Genomic DNA, 22,344 nt, shown 5'->3' on the forward strand with positions numbered 1-22,344 from the left:
TGATTCACTAACATGTATTTGGTGTGTGTGTGTGTGTGTGTAGAGGAAGAGAAAGAGAAAAAAGGAAAGAGATAACCATTCATAGGGAAAAAGGAGGAACAGGTAGAAAAGAAAGAGAGAAACAAGAAATAAGTAATCACTTTAATTATTTCTGATCAGTAATATCTGAAAATCATAGCAAATTGCAGTTTATTGACATATTTTGGCTGTTCTTATGAAAAAAGCCCCAATTACTGGTATTTGAATAAGATAAATAAACAACATAAATTTCTAACTAGGCAGTGAATACTGCAGTCTCATATAGATGCACGATTCTCTTTTGAGCTTAAAGGATTTCCTTAATATGTAATTGTTAAAAAACTATTTAATGCTCATGTCTAGAGCATAATGAAGATAAACAAAAGAAAAAATGTGACATATTTTCTGCCAAACAATATTTTTTTCAGTCATAGACTTGTGTATAGGTCCCTTCCTTTTCAGTGTGGAGAGATTTGCTATAATGGGTTAAAGATTTTTGAGATTTATTAGGAAGATTTTAAGCTTCCTATGCTCTTCCTACTTAGTTGGAGAGTGTGAGTGTGTGCCTGTTAATTGTTGGCAGACATATGAATCACTTGCCTACTTTAATACTGCAGTAGATTAGGAAAATACTGACAAACACTACCTTGAGAGAGAACAAAATACATGAAAAGAAATTTAAAAGAATAAATGGGCCAACGTTTGGAATGATTTGAACATAGACCACAACATCTTCCACAGGTGTATGTTTTATGATTTGTTAGCAACATAAAATTCACCCTCAGTTCCTCCAAAATTATAACATTAATTTGAGACCCTTTTTGAAAAGAAATTATTATGTTTATATTGATATTCCCATAAATAGGATCGTATACAACTGAACAAGACTCAGTTCTGATTTCTTTCATTTATTTGCTGTTATTCTATACAATGTTATCTATATTAAGGAAATACAAATTTTCTCATGGCAACTTTCATTCACTTGGAAAAGGGAATCTTTTGATTTTCTCTCTAAAGTACCAAATTATTAAGCAAATAATAATCATTTTTTTCAGTAATCTTGGTCTATTTTTTGTTTTTGAATTTGTTACTGCTTATTAACTGACCAGATAGCAAAAATACCGTGGGAGGCACCTCAGTTTATCTGAAAAAAAAAAAAAGCCTGTTAATCCTGTCGAGTATTCTGTATTACCAGCATCTCCACTTTTCACAAAATGAGGCTCTTTTTTTCCCAGTTCTACCTAGTGGAGAAGATTATTTAAAGAGCCTTAAAGGGTTTCTGTCTCTCTAGATCTCATTAAGTCCTGCATGCAGAATTCCATATTTACCAAGAGGTCTAGCAATCAAGACATTATCTGTGAAGGCTAAACACTTCTTATGGATTTTGCCATAGCCATGCTTGTAGAACATCTCATTTACTGGCTTTAGGTTGGGGTATTCTCATGCAATGTAAGATTTCACAATCCTCGGAACATTAATTGAAGCCTTATTGGGCTTAACAAAGATGCTGTTGAAGATCTGGCACAGGCAAAACAACTGCAACACCTTGCAGACCTTGGAGTTAAACCATTGCTGTCTTGAGTTCTGATGGCAAATGCCAACTTTGTTCTGCAGGTACATAGCAGTTTCAGCTTTTCATACCCTCCTAGCCATTCTCTTCTTAGTCCTGTATTACTTGTGATACTGTTTTCTTCCTGTCTTTTTTTTTTTTTCATAGATACGTTTCCTCCTTGCCTTTCAAAGGAGTTTGGGGAGCTAATTACTTCCAGCAGGAGTTTCACTTTCAACTTTGAGGATTTCTCTCACTTTTTCTGAATGTTTTCTTTTGCAGCAGGAACCATCTTTTACTTATCCAGCACAGCCTCATGGTTCCAGCCAGAAAAAGAGCAATCATCTGGGTCGAAGCATAACTTCTGTAATTTGCTTATGTAGTTCTCTTAGGTGTAGGAGGAAGGTTGCTTGTTTGGCCCGGATCACTTAGCCCCGAAATCATCACAGAAAAACTGCATTAATTAAATTGCTGCTTGGTCTATTAGCTCTAGCTTCTTATTGGCTAACACTCACATGTTGATTTAACCCATTTCTATTAATCTGTGTCTCGCCAAGTGGCTGTGGTTTACCAGATAAAGTTCTGGTGTCTGTCTCTGGAGGGGCTACTTGGCTTCTCTCTGACTCTGCCCTTTCTTTCTCCCAGCATTCAGTTTAGGTTTTCCATCCTACCTTTATTCTACCCTATCAGGCCAAGCCAGTTTTCTTTTCTTTTCTTTTTTTTCTAATTTTTTTTCTTTTTTTATTGTCAGTATTTTTATTTATTTATTTATTTATTTACTTGTTTATTAAGGATTTCTGCCTCGTCCCCGCAACCACTTCCCATTTCCCTCCCCCGATCAAGTCCCCCTCCCTCATCTGCTCGAAGTTTTTTTTATTCAGTAATAGTAATCACAGTATACACAGGAGAATACCATATCAATTAGGTCATAAAGTGCACAACCCTTTCTTTAGTACAAAAGAACTCTTGTCTTCCACAGTGGTCTTTGCAGTACATTGTCAGAAGCATTTTTTTTTTTTATAACAGCCATGGTTGTAATTGAATTTCAGTTACTGCTTTTCTTTTTCTGCTAAAACATATATCCTGTCCACAAGGAAACCAGTAACTGACTTATAATTGTAGATGACCTTCTTTCTTTTATTGAATAAATATTTTGCTAAACTTCACAATAATTTAGGTAAACTTTTTCTATTTTTAAATCAAATCTTCTAGGTTCTCCTTTTCAAAATAGAAAATAGCTGCAATTAGTAATTGCATGCATACTGTGTTATTACTGTTAAGGCTGAACAGTTTCACATGAGTAATTTCCTTTTCTGAAAACAATAACAAATTGCTATTAACTTTGACGAGTATTGTAGGTCGGTTTCAAACTAAAATGCTGTCTGTTGTTCAGTGGTATTCAGTCATAAAATATCTTGATGAGTAGCCTCTCTACTACTGTGTTTCAGGAAAATTGTCTAGATTATACATTCAAATTCTGATGTTTTCAACAAATTTGCATTTGTATCAAACAAAACTGTACCATCAGGATTCGCATATATTTCATTGAACATACAGGACATAATCAATGGTCTTAAATCCCTGCCATTAACTCAGAGGTCATACTGTCCCATTCAAAAGAAAAATACCAGCATGACAAACAATTTGTATTTAATATACCTTCTTTTTAATCTTGAAACTGGCCAAGAAATTTACTTTACCTAAGACTGCAAGCATATCTCTACAGAAAAGAGTACTATGAATTCTCTTTAGTGATTGTGTCTTCTTTCCAGGTTTTTAGACTTCATTCTGGTATCATATATAAAATAACTTATTAAGTATTAAAATGTGATCACACAAATACCTGGGGATGCTATATGTATAGTTAGCTAAAATGATCAAGTCAGTATCTTCAAATTATGTTCCATGATATACTGGCTCTTCAGGATACTGGTGTATGCCATTACCAATCAAAATAGTCTTATTATTGCAGGAGGAATTGCCTAAATCTAATATACATCATGCTCTTCAAATCAAGCTTTACTCTTTTAAATTTCTTCAATATTTTATGACAATTTATTATTTTCCCAAGAACATCTTCTGAAATAAAATAAACTATAGAATAATCTTGAGTCTAGGGATAGCTTAGTTTTAACATATTGAAACATGGGGATTCAAGTTAGATCAGTATCCATTTAAAATGCAAAGCATTTTGGAATTTGTCTAAAATCTGATTGTAGAGGTGGACATAAGGGAAAATTTAGGGTTCACTGACTAGTTAGTCTACCTAAATGTGTGAGCCTTGGGTTTCAAATTACAAGGCAGTCAGTTCTGGAGGAACGATACTGATGTTTGCCTCTGACTTACACACACACACACACAAACATGCATTTTCTCTCTCTCTCTCTCTCAAGCACACATACACACAAATATGCACATATACAAACACATGTACACATGCATGTGTGCACACACACAAACACACACACACACACACACTTATCTATACACACACACCCCACATACAAAAAATATGCTTGAAGAAAAACTAATGTAATTAATGCCATAATAAAAGTAGCCAACTGTAGTAAATGTATTATTCTATTGGTTTTTACCCCTTATTAAACTAAGATGTCTTGTTTAGTGCTCACTCCCCCATTATATTACAGTTATGTATGTGTGGTGAAGAGCATATAATGATGTGTGTGTCATGGTGTATGTGTACACGTCAGAATACAGTTTTCAGGGGCTGGGTCTCTCCTTCCAGCATATAGGTCCTAAGGATGAAACTCAGGTTATTGTGGCAATACACAGATTAATAAAAATGGGTTAAATTAATATGTAAGAAGCTAGAGCTAATGGGCCAAGCAGTGATTTAAATAATACAGTTTCTGTGTGACTATTTGGGGTTTAAGCCACCTGGGCATTCATTCGGATGGGGTTTGTGAGCAGCATGTTGTGGCTTGCTTGATGGCAATGTGGACTGGCTGTGTGCTTGAAAGTGATGTGGTGTGCATGGCTCTCAAAGGCACAAGCAACTCCACCATGCTGGATTGGGCAGGCCAAGCTGGAAGTACCATATTTGACCTAGTAATATCACAGCTTAAGTTTTAAGAAGTGCTTAACATTTTAAGAAGCACTCCTGGACAGTAAATAATTACACATACACAGGACAGATTCAGGCACAAAAGACCTCTAAGTGAGTAACAGTATTGGATAAATGTACATCAGCTGGAAAGAAAAAATAAAATTAGTATACTTTGCATTGGTATGGATCTTGGTTTATTCATACAAAGTTTTAGGTCAATTATGTTATAAGTATATTTCTGCTCTTGATTAAGGTATTATGTTTGTGCATTAATTTCAAAATGTAAAGTATATTAAAAAATATAGGTTAATAGATAATAATCTATAATATTCAAGCCTGTAGTCATGTTAGTTATATTTTCTAAATGTATTGATATATTTCAGTTAGATAGGTATTCTTCAAATCTTTCAGAGACCTTCAAAATATAGCATTTAAAATGTTTTAAAACTTAAGATTATTCTTGACAATGCAACACATCTGCTCCTGGCAGCATCATTCTACTTCGAGAGAAAGATGGGCATCCAAAAGGCTCTTTATGGAGTTAGCTAGAAACTGCTCTTGCCTGGAGTGCTTCATAATCTGAATATGCAGGGCCCACAGGGAAACGACTGCTGAACTTGCCTAAAGGTGAGACCGTACTTCAGGGTTCCTGCTTCATGAAAGAGTCTGCTAGACATTCTACAGGACACAGAAAAAAGTGACTGACAAACTGCCAATATAGGCGGACCTGTCTTTGAAATGTCCTGCTTCAGGTTATCTAGCTTGGTGGGAAGCTCCTTTACACACACAATCATTTTTGCCTGCCTTTGGGTAGTATTTACTCTCAAATTTCCTATTTTCCTATATACTCAAGTTATAAACCACCTCAAAGAAAATGTAAATGGAAATATTATCAATCTTGTTCCTCACAAAAACTAGCAATCTTCAGTTTCAGTTATAATACACCTATTATTATACACAGATGTTTTTGCTTGTCACATTATATAAAATGTTTTAGTTGCTTGCTTTTTTATCTGCTCTCCTTAGATTAGGGAGGTGTTCCTATAAAGGTCTAGATCTTGTTTTCACTGTGTATGTCACAACAGTCTGAAGGATTTTTATAAAGTAGACGTTCACAATTGTTTTTTTGGCTATTACTTGAACAATAGACCTCATATCTGTTGCTTTTTAAAGAACTGCTGGATTCCTTGACTAGAAATATGCAGAATGGCAAGTGTCAAGGTCTGGATGTGAAGCTTGTATATTTATTTCCAGGCTAGCTTCCACTCTGCACCCCAAACTTTCTAATCCACAGATGTTTCTGTCAGTTGCTTAGTCTCCTCGCTGCAGTTTTTGTCTCTCAACTTGAAATGTGCCTTGAAAGAAGCTGAAAACATGGTGATTACAGTTCAGCAAATTAAGTTCTACAATGGCCTAATTAGAATGACAAATTGTTCCATTTTTTTCTTTAGAATATTCCCATCACATCTACTGAAAAATGCACAAAACAAATGAGGCATTCAAAAGTCTTGCTTAATTCCCTCTTCACTTTCGAAGGAGGGACCAGAATTGAAAACAAACAGGAACCCAAAAAATTTGAAAGCTATAAAATAAACATCATAAAAGATGGACCTTGAATTAAAATACATTAGCAATTAATAGTATTTTAAAATATACATATATAATGTAGTCCCCTATCTGGCCAACGCCATAGCAATTTTAAGATTTTTGCCACATTTCTTATTTTGCTCCAGAGTCTCTTTATCTTTGAAGGACACTTAATCTTCTTTTCAAAATTCTTTAAATCTAATAACTAGAATTTTTCTGGAAATGATATTGATATGTATTTAATGAGATATATAGATAAAGCAGGTTTGGAACATTCTCTATTTATATTATTAGTGGCAAGTTCTAATACAAGAGCAATAGCATCAGTTTTAAAGTTCCACCCACTATAACAGGTCCAAACTGAAATCTATATGAACTCTTTTTATAATCCCCACTGGGAACAGGATCACAACCAAGCTAATTCTATTATAAAACTTAGTGAACTTATTTAATTTCCCTTAAGTGCATTTAAATTATATGTGGCTGTTTTATTCAGAATAACATGGGATGAAGATGGTATGCTTTTCACTTATGGCTATACTGGAGATCCATGAATTTTTTCTGGTTTACTCAGATTTACCAAATGCTTCTGGACCTCAGTTACAATCATGGTTTCACCAGTTCATCAAAAGTGTGTGTGTGTGTTTCTGTGTTTCTGTAATGAAGAGTTTAGGTTAATTTTTCCACAGTTATTCTAGTTATAAATTATAGCTATAAATTTCAAATTGTCAGCAAAAAAAAAGTTATGTTGCTGCTGTTATACTATTGTATACATTGTACTAAGGCAAGTTTTTATTTAAATGATATTTTTCCCCAAAGAGGCCATCATATACAATGAAAGTGTGTATCAACTTTACTAAGGAAGCAAGCATGTCACACCTATAGCTAATTGAATTTCTGGGCTGACTTTATAAGCTGAAGGCTACTAAATTGTTCTCATATAAATCAAAGGTCAGATCTGACAAATCAGATAAACTGTTCTTTTTTTACTTTTGTGTTGTAAATTTAGCTTGACATAATGGACAGAGGGTCATTCTGACCGAGTTTGGGTCTGGAATGTTGTGACATTCTAGAAACTATTGGTCTCAAATAAACTGTGTTGAGCTAGAGTCAGGTTTCCTTTGAGTAAAAGTGGAAGATAAATAATCAAATGGCTCCCAGACAGCACTAAGATCATCAACTGGTATAGCATTGCTCAAAATAAGCTGGCACAAAGTTACATTCAGTTGAGATTAGTATTCTTGGTAGGAATATAGATGATGAGTATCAGCCTTCCTTTGGAAAACAAAAACAGAATCATTAAACAAAACTAAACAAAGAAAAGAAGAGCAATAAGGAAAAAATAATAGTATTTTTGAAAATGGAAATTGTTTAAAACATAGATAAACAAAAGCAAATTCACAATGTTTTCTATAATTAGTGAATACACATATTTAGAAGTGGGTGTTGAAAACACTACTAGAAAATTTATTTAAGAAGCAGTTATAAGCATTCATTTTTGTTTAAATAATTTATTTAACTTTATTTAATGGGAATTGGTGTGAAGGTGTCAGATGCCCTGGACCTGGAGTTACAGACAGTTGTGAGCTACCATGTAGGTGCTGGGAACTGAACCTGTGTTCTCAGGAAGGATAGCCTGTGCTCTTAACCCCGGAGCCATCTCTCTAGGCCTGTCATAGTGGTGTATACTATTAATCCCAGTATTCCAGAAGCAGAGACTAGTCAATCTCTGTGAATTCAAGGCCAGACTAGTCTACAGAGTTATAACCATTCCTTAGGCAAGATTCGCCAGATATTTTGCACACTCTTTCCGACTATATCAATCACCCAACCATTCACTCTCTAGTAAAGAGTGGAATTTTAATTTTCAACAGAAAACATCAAAAGGTATCTAGATGGCCCACATATCATGGAATTAATGAGAAAAAAACTTTTATTTGTTGAATCCCAGTGCATAACCATGTTCATCCTAGAGACCCACCCACCTTCTATAGCACTGGGATAAATAGATAGCATGTTTTCATTTCCATCAAAAAAGTTACAAAATTGCTTGCCAGTGGTGGCACATGCCTTTAATCCCAGCACTCAGGAGGCAAAGGCAGGCAGATCTCTGTGAGTTCGAGACCAGCCTGGTCTACAAGAGCTAGTTCCAGGACAGGCTCCAAACCCACAGCCAAACCTTTTCTCAAAAAAAAAAGTTACAAAATTATTTTGAAATCATTACCACCACCACCACCACAACTCCCCACACAAATGACAAGCTACAGTAAACCAAGTGAGATATACGGACGAAACCAAAACAGAAAGGGCCCAGAGTAAAAACTGTGTGCTTTTTTACCATGTACTTTTACAGATAGATTAAAGGTAGCATTACTGCCTTCTTGCAAGAGTAAAATACACTTTTTAAAGGAGGGCAGAAATAGATCTTTTCCAATTTCAAATTAAACAGAAAAAAAAATGTTTGAAACCCAGGAGAATAAAACTGGGGAAATACAAAGTATCACCCAACAGATATAATACTGAGAATTCTAGAAGAAAACAGACAATATGAGAAAAAGAACTATTATTTAAGTAAAATAAATTTCATAGAAATGGTTGGGTAAATAAAGGGCACACAGTTCTTTGTGCACTAGACAAAACTGTAGATGCCTATACCACTTTTGAGTTTTGTAAGAAATAAAAATGCGGGAAATTCTAAAAAATTATAGATAAAAATAAGTAGCATGAACATACTTTTGATATTTCTTTATCAGTAAGTCATGGGTTAATGTTCTGCGTGTATGTTGAGGATGAGCCGGTTGCTCGGGAAGTGTGCAGGTGTGTAAAGTCAGTGCATACTTCCGGATGCTGTGAGAAGCACGATGCTCTAGACAGCTAACACATCCTTTTCCATGTGCATACTTCCGGACGCTGTGAGAAGCACGATGCTCTAGACAGCTAACACATCCTTTTCCATGTGCATACTTCCGGATGCTGTGAGAAGCACGATGCTCAAGACAGCTAACACATCCTTTCCCATGGTGAAAGTAATAATTGGTAATTTGAAAAGAAACTTAAGAAATCATGAAAGAAACTTTAGTATACAATGATTTGTTTAGTATACAATTGGCTAACAATGCTGGCAATATTTGTCCCAACAGAAAGAGAAGGGAGGAAAACAGGGAGCCACATTTTTATAAACATGGTATTCTATGTCAAAAATCTATTTTATTCACAAAAAGTGGATCAATAAAATCTTTTCACATCGTTGAACCTTAGAAATGTATTTGTAGCCATCTAGTTCTACATATCACAGCAATGTTTATAATACCAAAATCATAAAAACTCAAAATATATAAAATAAAGGAAAATTAAATGAAATATTCAAAAGTATATCACAGGAAATTTCGTTCACATTAAACATTTGAGGGTTTTAACATCTTAAAATTCACACATATTAATGTTGAATGGAAATAGGAGATGAAAGATCTGTATTTAACCTGATTCAACTTAGACGATTGAATAGAAACCACTATAAAATGATTAATTTTAGAAGTAGATTTTTTCATATTGTTCCTCTCAATTTTCTACATACTATTAAATACTACATAATATAAGGTTTATTTTACATATAAAGATTTTAGAACTTAGAGATCTATGAATCTATTGTTGCATATTTTCTCTTGAAATTATATGCTGTTCACTATGTTTTCAAATTTGATCAAAGCCAGCAAATATAATTTGAACTCATGAACCTAATGTAAATGGTAATATGATTATTGTTTTTCCTATTTCACTTAAATGAAAAAGTTTCCTAGGTTAATAAAACATTTATAGCTTTTCTCAGGAATAGAAATCGGGGTGAAGGGTCACACCCTGCTGTCAGGAGACTCTCTTCCATATTATTGTCATCATTCTAGATTGTATGCAGTCAAAATGGTTTGGGTTCTCTCTCTCTCTCTCTCTCTCTCTCTCTCTCTCTCTCTCTCCCTCTGTCTCATCCACTTTGCTTTTCTTTCTTTCTTCCTTCCTTTTTACAACGTCAGAACTATCGCAGCATTTATTTTCAAAATTGAAAGAGGTAAAGTCTAATTTTCTGAGAAGAATAAGAGTCTTCTGGTTACAAATCTGTTCTGACTCAACAGAAAAATGTATTTATTTATGTATTTTTCAGCCAAAGGTACAATACGAATGTACAATTGATCTTGGGAACCTTGGCCCAATGCTTAGCTGGAGATCTTCCCCCATCCCCACCTATCCTGTTTCCTCATGTTCTCCTCTTCTCTCTCCTTCTTCCCTCCTCCACAAACAGGTGAAAAGAAGCAGGAGCAAAGAGGGTCAAGATCATGATGGGGATACCTACCAAAACAGCTGACCTGAGCTATTGAGAGCTCCCTGACACTGGACTGACAGCTGGGGAACCTACATAGGACCAAACTATGCCCTGTGAATGTGGGTGACAGATGTGTGACTTAGGTAGTCTGTGGTGCCACTGCCAGTGGAACCAGGTTTTATCTCTCGTGCTTGAACTGGCTTTTTGGAGCCCTTTCTTTTCGGAAGGATACCTTGCTCAGTCTAGATATAAGGGGGGGGGGTCTTTGTCCTGCCACAAAGTGATGTGTCATAATTTGTTGATTCTCCATGGGAAAACTTACCCTCTCTGAGGAGTGGATGGGGGAGTTGGATGGAGGGAAGATGGAGGGAGCAGGAGGAAAGGAGGGAGGGGCAATTGGGATAAGTATGTAAAATGAGAAAAGATCGTTTTAAAAAATTAACTAATTAATTGAAAGTGCACAATCAAAGCAAACAATTTATGACTATAGGATATTAGAGAACCATGAAGAAGAGTTAAAGGCAGCCACTCAATAAACTTTGTTCTATTTCAATTTTGTCTCTGATTTGCCTTCCTGTGTTTTAAATAAGATGGCCAAATAAGGCAATACACTCACTGTTCTAACACTGGGAACTCGATGTGACTGTGTAGACATGATGTCAAGCACTCAACATTCTCCAATTTTTAAAATTCCTCGTGTACTAAGAAAAACTCACGCCACCAGTCAGTATGATTAGAGGAGGCGAGATACACCCAGCTCAGCCATGAGCCCAGAGGGAACCTGGGAAAGGATTTTATGTTTCCATCTTGATGCAACCCTGACATTTACCTGCTACACAGCACACGGTTATCTATATTGAATAAGGGGAGTAACTCGTGAAGGAGGAGACATAAGTGCCTTCCAAGGCACAAGAGTCAGGAAAGGCTGCCTATTCCAGATCTTAGCCTTTCCAGACCAACACTTGCCTTCTGGAGTTCCAGACATACTGTGAGGAGATGAGTAAGCTTCCGCTGCATAATGTATGATCTTTCGTATGCACGAGAGGAATGCAGATTTTATGCCTATATTTGCTATTTTGTAAATGAGCAAAGATGAAATGTAGACCTTCAACACATAAACCTACAAATAAAGTTGCTGACTAAAATAAATTTGAGGGTATGCAAGTGACACAGATCTACTTATTTAATTGCCTTTAGAAACCTCCAAAAGCCTGTGGGCTTTGGGATAATGATTGCTTAAATGTATATTTCTTTACACCATATGATTTTATTGCTAAATCATTTCAGAAGTATTATCTAGTATGTCTTTTCTCCTAGAATAAGATTTGTTAAAAGTAGTTTGAATTATTTCATTTGTTTTACTTAGCTGAACCTTTTCCTATCACACTGAGTATTTTTAGTAGGAATCGTTTCTATAAAGTTTCTCTTTTCTGTGCCTTGTTTTATATGATTCAATGGATGCCATAAAAGTCCTGTGTTCATCTGTGAGAATGACTTGTAATTACCAGAATGGGGAGTGGATCTGAAGGGGCCAGTAATTTTGACATTGGTACTGACTTATTCATTGGAAAGAAATTACTTCAGAGCTCAGCTTCATGTGTACACAGTTTTTTTTTTGCCAAGTTGTCACCACTTAGATATTTAAAAACACAGAAATATAGAAAAATAATCATACTGTGTTAGTTTTTCTCAAAGTTCACCCACAGACCCTCAGAAAGGGTGAGCTAATAATTTCACCTTCTCTCTGGAGGGTCATAATCAATATGTCCAAAGTTCCAACTCCTTCTTCTGCCATTGATTTTTATTCAGAATTAAATATTGTGACTCTAGAAGTGTTTTTTATGAGTAGGAAATGAAAGGTTTTGTGTTTTGTTTTGATGAGAAGGAATCAGCATTATAAGTGAAACTCATAAAATAAATTATTATTTTAAAAAGCACTTTAAGCTCTTACTTCCTAGACATTTAGTACATTTTCTGTTACTGTAATAAAATACCACGATGAAAGGCAACTTAAGAAAAGAAAGTTAATTTTCAATTCCAGTTCTAAAAGATGGATCCATCATGGTGGGGCAAAGGCGTGACAGCAAGGGGCAACAGAAATAGAAAGATAACAGGGTCTTTAACCTACAGCATGAAGCAGGGAGAGTAAGCTGAAAGCAAAACACAATTATGAACTCCCAGTCATTTCCTTCTTCCAGCAAGTCTGCACCTTCAAAATATCTCCAAACAATCAAACAATGCCGCCAACTAGGGGAAAAGTCTTCAAATACCAGCGCTTGTGTTGTTCATTTCTCATTTAAAATGTCATGCCCACAATATAAAAAAAAAAAAACTCAAACAGTTAAAGACATAACGGCTCATCAATGTTCTTTCCCTATATGCTTCTGACCCAGCTTCTGCATGGTTAGCAGTTATTATACAAATTCTTGTGGTACGGATATCTAGAGAAAATTCCGAGGTAATTATCTGAATGCCAGGATTATAACAATGATCCAGGTGTCAGGTACTAGTTAGGCTAATAAGTTAGAAAATGATAACACTATTAGAGGAATACATAGTCTTAAGTGTTATAGCTTAGAGATTCAGCTGGAGGTGGGGCTCACTTGGATAAAATGCTTCTTTAGGGTTAATAAAACCGTGACTTTAATCTCTGGCAACTCATAAGCTGGATGTAGTGATGTACTTTTGTCGGCCTGGCACATGGAATGTGGAGACAGAAAGATCAGGAGTTCAACTTCAGCCTGAATGTTATTTTGTCTCAAAAAATAACCTAACAAACAGAACTGTTTTTAAAAAACTGTCTGTAAAAATCCCAGCACTGAGAAGATGACATTTACCCAAAGTCACAACCATAACGAAAAAGATATATTCAACTGATACATGCTGGAGAAAGGAAAAACAATACTAAAACACACGTATTTGTTTAACATTGGATAACCAATTGGTACGTTTTCAACAGAGAAGGCTGTTGCTCTCACTCTCTGCATTCTTTAGCTGCCAGGAGGTTTGTGTGAAGGGTTGAGGCTTTGTGTGAGTGTTTCCCCTTCCTTGTCAGCATGTTTATTTTGTAGATAACCACAATCATACCAAATAGCTCTATATTAAAGATAAAGGGAGGTAGAGCTGAGATGACAAAGTAGCATCTAGATTGTAGACCAGGAAGCATTTAACTTATTTAAAAATAACAAAGATCTAAAACTTATGAGCTAAATGTCCACATTCGGTTACTTCAAATATGAGTAACTGAAAGGCAAACAGACAATGCCTAAAACAATGGGGAACAATGAAGGACAACTCACGAATTTCTAGACCTGAAGAAACCCCAAAGAATGTTATATGTGAAATCACATGTTTGTATTTCTTCATCTCACGTGCTTTCCCATGCACTATTTCATTTCCTTAGCAGAGCAAATCAAGGCAGCTGGGGAAAGGGAACTGTCTTGGCAATGAGGCATGGTGTTATCTGCGCATGTTTTGGGCTACATGCACGGCTCTCTTGAGCAGTATGTGGGCCACCGGTCGCACCCACCTGGGATGACAACAACAAATTAGGTTATGTTTCTTTGTTCTTTGTTTCAGGCTGCTAGTTCAGTTCCTCCACTCCCTTCACCTGCAGCCAAGGCTGAACATGAAAGGCTACTCACAGTATTTCTCTTCTCACGACAGTGAGTAAAACTGAGTAAGCACGTTCACGACTCCTGTGGACAAATATGTCACATGAACATGCATTTGTCGAGCACCAATAATGTCTACACACAATGGAGGAAGTGATGGGGATGAGTTTTGCTAAAATAATATAAACTATCATAGACAATATATAGGTACAATTTAAGAAGAAAAGTTGAGTGAGGCTTCTTGGTGCAAGTGACAAAAAGTCCATTCCCTACGTTTTTCAACAAATTATATTAGAAGTATAATACTTTCACTTAATTCTTTGTTCATACCTGCTTGAGCTGGACTTCTCATCTCCTAAGCTCCTAGAATTTTCAGTGTATCTCATGTTCTGAATCACTCTGCTCAACTCTAGAGTATTTAATAAATAGCTCTGTTTTGAAAAACTGAGAAATAAAGCTGAACCATGTTGAACAATTAGTTGTAATGAGTAATCTCTCAAACTTGTACCACAGTTAAATTAGAAGGAACCCAATGCATGCGGACCAAACAATAAATGTTATGATAGTACTACAGAAAAAAAAAAACTATTAGTATAGGACAATGGGATAAAACCTCCATAAATCTTCTTATCTTTATGCAGTTAAAGTGTATACATAAAAGAGAAGGTAGGCTGATTTTCTACCTGTTCAGGGAAAAAAGTGTTTTCAGAAAGTATTGAAAAGTAATATATGAGAGAATTTGTGCATTATTGCCTTTGGGCATATGGGAAGAATACAAATGCAATAGTTCAAATTTTGGCTAAACTATAATTTGATTATCCATTCTTTTCCTAATAGTCATATAGTTTACTGATAATTTGAGCTATTATAAGTAAGACGGTTTCAAACTTTTTAATGTCTTTTGTAGATACGGGCTTTCATGTCTCTCAAGTTCCTGGATGGAATGGTCAAAGGATGTACAAAGTCACGAGGAACCGTAAAACAATTGTCAGTATGAGTTTTCCATTTTATCCTTCCAAAGGTAGGGTTGGAATTTATTTTGCTTTACATGCTTGTTCTTCTTCGGTTTTACCAGACATTAAAATTGTAGCTGTGCTAAGATGAGTGTAGCACACAAGACTTTTCAGTACAATCACTTTTCTGTGCAGATTCCAAAGAAGCACAGAAAAATTTTTTGTTTTCTTTGTTTTATCATTGTTAATGGTTTTAAACTGTATAGTCTTCACAATTTAAATTGTGTACTATTGAGAGAAATATCGCTTGTGAATAATTTCTCCAATTGCATTTTCTTAATGGTAACTGTTATTTAAAGGGAGATTTGGACTTCAATGAAGCTTCCTTACCAATTACTTTTCCCTCATGGCTATAAATATCTTTTGTCCAATTAATGATCCTATTTTCTTTCACTTCTCTACCTTCCAAACACAATGTTAATGCCTTGTGTTTTCTTCCAGAGTTATTTGGTGGTTATGTTTTACATGTAAAGCTATGATACAGACTTTTGAAAATAAAAATTATCATAAGTATCGAAGTATCTTTTATTTTTTTGGGCAGCCTGAATTGCTTAAGTTTAATCTTCAATAGTCAATGGCACCTTTTTTAAACATATATGAATCTTCAACAGTAACAGATTCTGCCCCAAACAGTCTTTCTCTGTAAAATTAACTATCTCTGTCAAAAATCAAACTCATCACAAGTGAATGAGCCTAACATAAATAGCACTGCCACTGCAAAAGAAGGGAACACATTTATCATTTTTGTCCATTAGGGTAGCTGTAGGGTAATTGTGGAATTTACTTATCTCTTTTGGTTGCCCCATTTTAGATGTCTTTATTCTGAAGTTTTACTTGATTATTCAAACTTATTAATATTTTTGGTAGATAGCTTAATTGAGCTCTTGTCCCAAATGTTCTACCATCCAATTAAAGTACTAAAATGAGCTCCAATTTTTAGGCAGAGAGATATAAGAAAGACCTTGTATCAATACTCCAGGGGGTTAGGAATGCAAAAATCACTTCTTATTTGCATTAAGTACCAACTTTTAGAATATAGTTTGCTACTAAATTTTTTCACAATTATTATGAAGACACACATATTAATGGAATGAGTAGCAGTATGATATTAATTATCAAAGGATATTTCCCATATGTACTTTTCAGATGTATTGCTGGAAAGACTTCAGATGCCCGAGGCTTGTTCAAATGGAGGGTGGGTGAGTTATTAACACATGTGATCTTGAAGGAATTTAAAAATATCAGCAGTAAGTGATGAATATATATTTATGTGTTAATGTGTTTTTCTATGTGTTCTTTTAGATATGCATTTTGCTTGTGTCATGGTTTGAATTTAGAATACAAGAGAATGCTAATATTTTCAGCTACCTCGTGAGAACAAGAATAATTTCTTGAACTGACAAAAAAAAAAAGAAAGGAATAACCTTGAATTGCTGGGCAAGAGCAACCTAAATCCCAAAATGATTAAACATGATATGGTATTCTGAATGAAATTTTGGGAAAAAAAAAGTTGGTATCAGATAAACACTAAGAAATGTGAGTAAAGAATGAATTATTATTAGCAATGTATATATTATTTCATGCATTTTTATGAATACAATGATGTAATAAATAATGAATAAAATGAGATTTAATCACAAGGAAATGGTATTATATTGGAAATTTTTTATAAATCCGAAAATTTTCTATAATTAGCATTTGGTTTGAAAATGAGAAATGAATGCAAGGGACCTGCTTTTTGCATCTTGACCTTTAGTTTTCTGTAGCCATATGTGAGATAATTAAACAATGTAGTTTAATCATTTTTCATCAATATATCGTACATTTGAATATTGGCACATTGAATTTTTCCTTGAGGAAAATGCAATAATCATTGCTTTCATAGTAGTAAATACATACACATTACCATTCAATTTTTAACATGGAAATGTTAAGAAAGATAACTTCATGGTATATGGCTATAAGCTATAATAAAATTTTTCAGCATGTTGCATGGTGTAATTTACTAGATGGAATGTGGCTACCTGCAATAATTCGGTTATTTGTCTATTATTTTTTTAAGATATGTAACTCCAAAAGTGAGCAATTCACAACTGATGATCAAGAAAATAGCTCTCATTAACTGTATTAACGGCAGAATGAATTTATCTAATCAAAACACAAATGCCATAAAAATGCAAAGCATACAACAGTACATCTCCCAGTGTCTTGTTCACTAAAGCCTTCACTGCTTGTGGTAAACTGCAAAACAATTAAGGACTATAAATGCTCAGATCTAATATGGCTATGAGTACCAATGGAGTCCGTGTCTAAAAGAAAAAAAAAGTAATATCCTCAAAATGACTCAGAAATGCTACTCTTCTTATTTCAAGTCACTCCAATTGTTTCTCATGGCTTCTGGATTGTGTGGTGTGTGTGTGTATGTACGTGTGTGTTTGTATATGTACGTGTGTATGTCCATGTGTATATGGGGACCAGCCATCAATTTCAGACATTGCTTTTTTGGGCATTTTTCACCTAGTTTCTTTGCTTTTTACTCATTTTTTGGATTTATATTATTATATTATTTTATGTGTGTAAATGTTTTGCCTGCATGTGTATATGGTTTCTTGTTGTAGGTAGGTTGTCTCTGGAGGTCAGACGAGGGTGTCAACTAACTCTGGATCTGGAGTTAGTGATGGTTGTGAGTTATGGTGTTGGTTTCAGAAGCCAAACCCTGGTTCTGTGCAAGAGCTTCAAGGCTTACAACCACTGAAGCATTCCCCATCATTCACACCTTGATTCTTGAGACACAGTCTCAGTGGTCTGACACTCACCAAGTAGTCTAATATGACTGTTCAGTGGGATTTAGGGACTCACCCTCCCCCATTCCCTCCGTTCTACCATTTCAAGAGCACACTGACACATAAGGATTTTGGTTTGGAATTTGTTTTGACATGTGTCCTGGAGATTGAAATCGGGTTGCTATGTCTGTATAGTGCACATACTCGTCCATCTGCCCAGCACATACTTCTAAGTTTCTACTGATACGTTATACCAGTTATGCCTATTACTTCAGCTTTCATAAGTACCCATGGATCTAGACTCCTGCATGTTTCCAGGTATGTCTTCTTAAACATAAAATATGGATAAAACTAATATTATAAATTCTCAATGAGAGTCTATAGACTTCCAATCCTGAGGAAAATCGCTTTCTGACTAAGATGTTGGGGTTATATCCTTGCCAAAGACAATTAGCCACAGATTCTCTGGGGGTCATGCACAGACTCCCATAAGAAACTAAAATATATGAATATGTATATAAATAGCTGCATTGTGAATTTATAAATAAATTATAGAAAGTTAGACTTATGTCTTCAAAATGACCTTATTGACACTCATTTTCTAAAAGTAGCCGCATCAGTTCTCCTTGTCTGACTTACAGAAAATGCACCAAAATAGCCTCAAGCTGAGAGCACTTTCAGTGGTCACAATTTTCTTTGGACATGTTGGCATGCATGCCTCCAGTCAACTATGACCATCAAGACTTCAACTTTAATTTGAGTCTGGTCTGATGGGCACATGTGTGATAGGGTGGACTATATTGGTACTATTTATCACATATATTTTTGTATTGTTTGACTTGACAATGAAAAATACTGAATCCCAAAGAATTTCCATCGTTTCTCTGGTAAGTTTCTTACTTACATTAAAATACTTAAGAATAGGCATATGTGCTCAGCTCTTCCCTCTCTTTGACACTCTACACAGGAACATTCATCTGGCCTTTATTTTTCTTCTTAGAAGCAGGCTCAATGGTGATGTCAGCGAGCACATACAGAACTGCCATCATTTTCCCCCCTAATTATGTTACCATTCTTAGCACAAAATCTGCCTGGATCTCCTGAGTTTTCCATTTCAGTGATAACTGCTATTATATGTCATGTCATGCCTTTTAATGTTACCCCTCAATAGTAACTTAACTCGTGTACTTCACTGATGGTTCATCTTTGTCTTCTGAGACAAGGCCATGAGCTTGTTATTTCTGGTCTCCCATCTCAGCAAAAAGTACAAGTGCTTGTAAGAATGTCTTTGTATATAAAAGGAACTAACATTTATCAAAACTATCAATGGGCAGCTATCTATCATTCAATCCTAAATCCTGATATGCTTTGTAGATTTTTATCTAAAAAGCAATCTTTTGAAGTGGAGAGATAGATCTGCCAGTAAATTACTTGCTTTGTGAGTATAAAAACCCATTTGTAACCCAAATACCCAAGAACCAAATGGCATGGTCTAAGTCTGTGAATCCAACTCAGGGAACATGGTGGAAGGAGTGTTCTTGGGCTTGCTGGCCAGAAAAGCTAGGGAGATACACGTTTAGTAAGGGACCCTGTATAAAAACTAAGGTGGAAACAAATGATAAAAATACTTGATATTGGCATCTACCCTCCATGAGTCCTGAAACACATGTTCTCCCGTGAACAAAGACACATACAAATGGACATACACCTCAAGTAGACATACACACACAAATGCACAACATACATACACAAATAGGAATTTTTAAATGATATCACAAAATAAAGAGTAGATACTACGTGAATCAAATCTTAGACTTACATTTAGAGTTTAAGAATAACTTGAAGAGGTGGAGAGTTAAGGAACTTGGTGATTAAGAGCACCAGCTGATTTTCCATAGGCTCTGGTTCAATTTCTTAAACTAATATGGCAGCTCACAATTGTGTGTAACTAGAGTTCTAGGAGATTCAATTCTGACCTCTGTGGGAACTAGGTATGTACGTGATTTATAGACATCCATGTAGGTACAAAAGCCTTATATTTAAATAAAATGTTAAAATGAATAGTGAAGTTCTATATATATGTATATATATATATATGTTTAGATATCAGTATTATGTGATGAACTAATATATGAGATGATTTAACAAACCATAAAAGTATTTGCCTTTTTATTCTTGGAAAGTAATATAAAAATGTACACTAAATTTTAATTAAATGGATTTTCATTAACAGTGGCTGTTTTAATCATAAATCACAATAATTAAAAGATATATTCTTGAAAACTATATAGGACTTTACTAATAATTCCACAAACCCATACAGGAAATCTTCGAAACTATATCTTGATCTCAAAATTATCATTATTAGATTTTGTTTTGATAACATATAACCTATCCAGAAAAACATGGGGCAGTATATTATAGGAAAAGAGTTATATGTCAAATGTGGATATATATGTACTAAGTAGAATTGAGGATATAAGTAGCCTCATGCCAGTTCAAATCAGGCTTTTTGCCAAACAAGCTCAGGTCTAGTCATGTTTATATTCAATAGCGTATTAAAATGTTTCTGTTTTCTGATATATATGAACTTCAAAGTTAAAAAAAATCATTGTTTTTACCTTTCTTTTTATTTCATAAAATAATTATGCAATAAATTTCAATATGTTACTGTTTGGTCATGCTCATACCTTTATACTGAGTAACTCTGGAAAGCAGAATTATGGAATTTTAAAGCCAATAGACACATAGCATATTCACCAGATTTTCCTGGGTGAATCCACAAAGGTAAGGATGTATGATACATATAGAAATTAAAATGACAGAAGAACATAAATACTTACAAATGTTAATATTTGAACACTTCAAGGAATAATTTTAAGTGTTTATTGAGATCCAAATTTCTTTCAAATCTGCTGCAAAAACATAAATTATGTTGAATATGTTCCTATTTTCATCCATAATATTTGTATACCTAGGCAAAGTTATTTTGTCATATTGTATGCATGCATGCTTCTAATTCCTTTTAAAACATTTTGTATATTGATACAATTTTAGGATATATTTATAATATTGCAATGTACATTTTTACCTCTGATAAAGATACGTGTACATTGTTTCTATTTTGAGATCATTGTTCTCATTTTTACACAGCTGTTTAAAGATTGTTTAATATTCTAATTGTAGTCTTAGTCTTTAAGTTATATAGGTATTAAGATTAATAGGTCAAAAGTCATCCATGTTTTTCATACTTATATTTAGACTAATGAGGTTCTTTAGATACATAGAGATTGTATTCTGCATAGATAGGTAATCTTCAATCAATTCAAAGAGATGTAGAATATGACATTTAAATAACTTAGGGTTTTGTTGAAGTGAGACACAATTGCTCCTGGCAGCACCCATCTATTCCCAAGAGAAAGTTGAATACACTCTACTTGGAACTTGATTTCTTCTTGGCAAAACTGGCCTTTGGGCAAGGAACTGCCAATGCATCGATCACTGACAAAATGCACGATGTTAGGACAGGACAAGCAGCATACAAGAAAAAAGACTGTCAAACCTTGCCAAGACAGAGTAAGATGGTTTTGAAAATTTTCCTCCCTTGAAAATGGTCTGTCAGTTACTCTAGGCCTTAGCCAAAGCTGGGTGCTCCAACATTGCAAATGAGATTTTGGGTAATAGCTGAGGTAGCCAGTTGTCTCTGTCATTTGTTGCACATTTTTGGAAGTTGCTTAATTTCACTTCCTGTAATAGTATTACTTCTCAGGTCTTTGTTGGGGTTGAAGACTTGATAATTGTTGTTACTTTCCTTGCATAACTTGAGCAAGTTTTCTATATACAAGACTTAAACTCATTAGGATAGAAAAATTATTGAAACATTTATCATGTTTCTTGCTTGATATTGCTTATGCTGATTGTAATTCTAATTTTTTTTGTGAATCTTAAGCTTTATTAAAATAATTTTTTGTGTGTTTTTTTTGTGAATCTTAAGCTTTATTAAAATAATTTTTTGTGTTTTTTTTAATTTTTTTTTATTGAGAAAAGGAGAAAAAAAAAACAAGTTTCCACCTCCTCCCAGCCTCCCATTTCCCTCCCCCTCCTCCCCCCCTACGCCCCCTCCTCCCACCCTTCTCCCTCTCCCCCCACTCCTTTCCCCCTCCTTCTCCAGTCCTAAGAGCAGTCAGGGTTTTCTGCCCTGTGGTAAGACCTAGGACCTCCCACCTCCGTCCATATCTAGGAAGGTGAACATCCAAACTGGCTGGGCTCCCACAAAGCCATCACATTACGTAGGATCAAACCCCGTGCCATTGTCCTTTGCGTCTCATCAGAACATGAGCAAAGAAGTCGGGACCACGAGGGATGCACCCACCCACTGAGACAGTGGAGCTGATCTATTGA

At 35.0% G+C, this 22,344-nt stretch overlaps 1 pseudogene; it reads right to left on the reverse strand.

The window, feature by feature from the left end:
- Positions 1 to 1,158: 1,158 nt before the first annotated feature.
- The window catches only part of LOC121458689, a 33,859-nt pseudogene continuing 12,673 nt past the window's right edge, over positions 1,159 to 22,344 (reverse strand).

The sequence above is a fragment of the Microtus oregoni genome, unplaced genomic scaffold, assembly GCF_018167655.1.
Source record: "Microtus oregoni isolate MIOR12 unplaced genomic scaffold, Mior012 000001F_ref0000356, whole genome shotgun sequence".
Classification (NCBI taxonomy): Eukaryota; Metazoa; Chordata; class Mammalia; order Rodentia; family Cricetidae; genus Microtus; species Microtus oregoni.